Source organism: Cupressus sempervirens, chromosome 4 (genome assembly GCF_028749045.1).
Source record: "Cupressus sempervirens isolate cs-2001-9-10 chromosome 4, ASM2874904v1, whole genome shotgun sequence".
Classification (NCBI taxonomy): domain Eukaryota; kingdom Viridiplantae; phylum Streptophyta; class Pinopsida; order Cupressales; family Cupressaceae; genus Cupressus; species Cupressus sempervirens.
The window spans coordinates 399077072-399082269 of record NC_143121.1 but is presented as its reverse complement, the minus strand read 5'-3'; the positions used below and the strand labels follow the sequence as shown (position 1 = coordinate 399082269).

Sequence of the window (5198 nt, the reverse complement as noted above, 5' to 3'; positions counted from 1 at the left end):
AAAAGGAAAAATGCAGAGTAGAACCAATGTGGTGTAGTGAAAGAAATCACAAAGAAAAACACACTGCAAAACCCAGAGTTAAAATAATCTTAAATTTATTCTTAAAGCTTACATTCACAAACCAAACCCCACCATCAACAATTTTTTTTTATATCTAACACAAAATTTAATTCAATAAAATCCATTGAAACTATGTAATGGAAATATAGATGGTATGATTGGTTAATCGAAACAATTTTAATCACTAGCTAATAAAAAGTCTTGGCATTTTCATTTTCTACCATAGCATGACAAGAATTAATAAAAGCTATATATACATATTCAATATTCTTTTTCAAAGCAAAGTGATAGTGCCACTTGATATATTATATTAATATTTTTAGTTTTACATATTTTCTAGTTCTAAAATAAGGTGCTCACCAAGAAAAGAACAAATAAAAAGAAATTTGTTCTTGAACCCATCATGTAAAAAAACCCAAAAAGAGATAGATCACTATGAGGAAGACTCCATCAACAGTGCATCTCTGTTACAACAATGAATAGATACATAGAGCTAGATATAGGCATTATATGTTTTACATATCCATAGCACTATACACCATAATTAGAAAAAGACCTTATTTTATAATATAAAATAGTATTAATATCACATATATGATAATAATAAACTTCTTATTTTATGTTCATATAAGGTCTAAATACCTTAATATTTCATATGTTTACACATAGATAAAATCAACATTTTCTAATTTAGGGATACTATTTCCTACTATCATTTGTGAGCAAGTAGGCATATTGGAAAATCCTATACAAGAGTAGGGAGAAGAAAGTAACATATTCGGTCATCTTCAATTGGTTCCCACCTATATGCACATACCATCAATCATTAAAATTAGCCTTATCTTACCTTCTAATTCAAATATCATTAATTCATTCCATAATGATATTATGATGTGTGCACTTTTTTAAAAAATAGATAAACTCACAAAAACTTAGTAATAAAGTTGTGCAAGAAGAGAGTAATTTGAAATCTTGCCAAATGATTTCTTGGACAGAGTCTAACACCTCTCCCAAATGGTATAAACCATGGATTTTTGGATAAAGCCTACAAATTAAAAGAATAAATTGAATCAAATTATCATTATGTTGAACATAATACCATTTGAAGTTTATATTTAAACAAACAAAGTTACATGCAAGGAAAGACTCATTTTGCCAATGCCATGGGTTGAAAGTGAATGGATCACTGTAGTATTTTTCATCTAAATGCATGGCATCTAGGATTACATATAGTGTCCATCCTTTAGAAATAACATATTTTCACTTAGTTTAAAATTCTATAACATTAGACTTGTTCATTTCCTTATGCAATATTAAATTAAAGATTTCACAGAATAGAACCTTCCATGGGCTGAAAGTGAATGGATCATGGTAGTATTTTTCATCTAAATGCATGGCATCTAGGATTACATACACTATCCATCCTTTAGGAATAACACAATTGCATTTAGTTTAAAATAGTGTAACATTAGACTTGTTCATTTCCTTATGCAATATTAAATTAAAGATTTCACAAAATAGAACCTTTAAATTTAATATTTTATGTTGCTTCTCTATAAAGCCCTTGGCCTACACTACCCAATTGATCAACTTCTTTTATCAACTAGTCAGAATCAAATAAAGAAAAGCAATGTGAATTTGTATTTAACGATAATGAAACAAGTTGTGATTTCTAAAAGACATATTAATAGTTATCTAATATTGGAAAAATATGTAGACCTTTAAAATTATATTTTGTACTCACACAATAAGTGAATTTCATAACTTCATAGTTGTCCCATGTTAGCTTTCTATTTCCATTGTAGATATTTAAAATAAAATTGTGTACTGACACAATGAGTGAATTTTATACCTTGACAATTGTCCCATGTTAGGTTTCTATTTCCATTCTCCTTCAATAGAGAATCATGCTCAATGTGCTTAATCAAAATGTAAACTAGGTATCTTACAAAAATGTCCACAATAAATTTATTATTCACAACCACAAGACATGACATAAGATTGATAAGGTGTATGTACATCCATCCATCAATCCATCTATCTATCTTATATTTATATAATTTTGAAACATTTAGTTAATTATTCTCTTATCTACCAACTTAAAAATTACCATATTGTGAACTTAAGATCCACATCCCATAATTTGAACCCTTAGAGCTTCAATTTCAAATAACCTTTTACCAAGTTATATTAAATAAAAGAATCTAAATTGTCTTTTTCAAAACTGAAACTAAAGTCACAACACACATCTTATTATTAATAACATTGTATATTGCTATCCATCTTGGTATACTACTCATGTGCTAATTCGTAATAAGTTTTACCAATAGATAATATATCATTTAATTAGGTTTCAACTATAACTCAATGCTCACCATCAGCTCCTCCAATGCTTTTGGGTTATCTATCAGAAATTCAATAGCAAACATCATGGTTGTGGAAGAAGTTTCATAACCAGAAAAAATCATAAATAATAAAACATCTCCCATAATCTCATTTGCCCATTACTCTTCTTTCAAAATTCTTGTCAAAACATCATTATGAATCACCTTAGGATGTTGTCTTCTTTCCTCTATACACTCTTCAAAATTTCTTATGAATGTTTCCCTTCACTACATTCCTCATCAACAAACATTAATATTTTATTAATTTATCAAATATTAATAAATATTAAATTATATCAATTACCTTAATTCCTTTTGTATAATTGGATCCTACTATTTTCATGGGTATTTGAAGGATAGCCAACAAATATGCATCAAAAGCCTCATAGATTTCTTTTGAATCTTCATAAGGAGGTAAGTCCAACAACTTTTTGCCCATAATGTTCAAGAGAACCTAAAAGGGAGAGATATTCAATGTCAAACATGTTCTAATAATTATAGGATAATATCTATTATAGTAGATAAATATTATGACAGATCTATTATAGAGCTTCAATATTAACAAATTTTCAAATTTCTTCAGACTTATTCCTTCCACATACTTACAATTCCTGTATAAATATTAGAACTATATTTAATATCACTTTTGTTTGTTTAAATATTTTTTATTCTCTATTAATATTAAATAAAAAGAACAGTAAAAGGAAATGTTACAATAAGCTGGGGAGTTGAATTGAAATACACTTTGACTCAAATATTTATAAACTACTATGTGTAAATCAAAATACAAACATTTATATATTCTAATTTATTTCTATAAAAAATTTAAAAAATTGAAGTAGAGACATGAAACATAAACCTTATGACATTCCTTCAAAAGATGAATGACACCCTTATTTTCCCATTTCTCCATTATTGAGATGAAGAAATTTTGTAAATCATCCCTAAACCCCAACATAAGATTCAACCAATTAGCAGAAGTTCAAGATTGCAATGGACATTGAGTGTACCATATTTCCCAACAAGATCATTAAAAGATTGTAGATAATTGGCTCGGAGAAAACTTGACCTCATTTTGCAAAACATATTTAATAAATGCTATATCTATTGATATAATCATGCGTGTTCTTCCAAACAATTTTGTGTAGAAAAATGGTGCTTAACTATGTTATAAATCATCTCAAATCTTTCATTTCCAACTAACATAGCAACTTGGAGAATCCATTTTGATAATGTGATTTTGAAGCAATATTCATTGATGTATGTTTTATTAGTAGTGGTTCAAAAGAACTCAATTTTCATGAGAATGAGAATGAATAATACACATAGCACCTATTGTAACTATATGATGTTCCTAGAGGCCAAACATTGAGGATTAGGTCCTTAAACATCACATTGTAAGGGAAAAATTAAGTTTGAAAAAAGTAAGTGACATTTTACTGTTTAACATTTTTGGCCTAGCAAACCTTAATGTGTGATGTTTAAGCTATCCACACATTAAACCTTCTCTCAACATCCCTATTTTAGTACTACAACTCAAATAAGCTTAACCATAGAATTTCTCTATAATTAAGCCCACTTACCTTATTTCCCAACAAAATCTTTCAAAGACTAGGGGTAACTTGGAACAACTTCCCCTCATTTGACAGAACATATTTATTGAACTCTAGATCTAATCATATAACCATGTGTTCTTCTAGACAAACTTGTTTGAAAAACTGATCCATACTTGCATTATAAATCATCTTCATTTTCATATCTCTAGCTAACATAAAAGTTTAGCGAATACATTTTAAATGATAACAAGAAACCACAATGATAAGAAGAAGATCTCACATTTTAGTAATACAATTTTTGAATAAAATTTATTTATTTATGTTTTGCGAATAGTAGTCACACAAACACATTTCTTAGAAGAATGAAAATGATACTAAAAATGAGAATGAATGATACACATAGTATTAGGTGATGTTTGTAGATGTAAAGCATTGAGCCTTACACAAGATGGCCATCTTAATGCTACTTCAGTTCTAACACGCCTAATAGTACTTCTATCATAAGATTAATCCCACTTAAGGAAAATGAAATTGAATTTATAACCAACATTCCCAATAGAGTTGGAAATCAGCACTGAGATAGATTTAACATAGCAAGAGGGATAATATAAAAGGACGTAGATATAATTACCTATTTGCATGATCTTGAATGAATTAGCGTGGTTGAAGAGATCTGATACCATGATAGAAACTGATGGATTCTCCAATGACTGGCCATCCAGTGGAAACACATGGCAGTGATTTTTCCTGGCCACTGCTGTTTCTTGATAATATTTTCCATACAAACAATGTTATAAAAAATACTACTCCCAATACAATCCAATACAACATTTCCTCAATTCTTTAAATCTTTCAAGAATAGACTGAAAATCTACTGCAATGTAAATTCATCTTTGTCCCCATAGATCTCTTTAAATATATCTCTCAATGATGTAGGAGCATCCAGAGGTATAAGGGCAATCCTGTGTCATCATAAAAAAAAAAGTACTTAGACTTAGTTTTTGTTTCATTTGTTTTCATTTTTGGATACCCATTTGGGTCAAATAAAAGTTCCAACTCTCACAGTTCCACTATTAGTGTTCTGGGTTAGAGTTTTTAATCACCTTGGGATACATGTAAATACCAAAAAAATAGGAGCATGTAATTGAGCCATCATTTTGGTGAACTAGAAGGTGTAAATTGGTTGGATGATTGTCAT

The 5198-nt window shown here is 28.8% G+C and overlaps 1 pseudogene; it reads right to left on the bottom strand.

Annotated features, from left to right (window-relative positions):
* Positions 1–805: 805 nt before the first annotated feature.
* LOC149561730 (cytochrome P450 720B2-like) lies at positions 806–4831 on the bottom strand (annotated as a pseudogene).
* Positions 4832–5198: the final 367 nt, after the last annotated feature.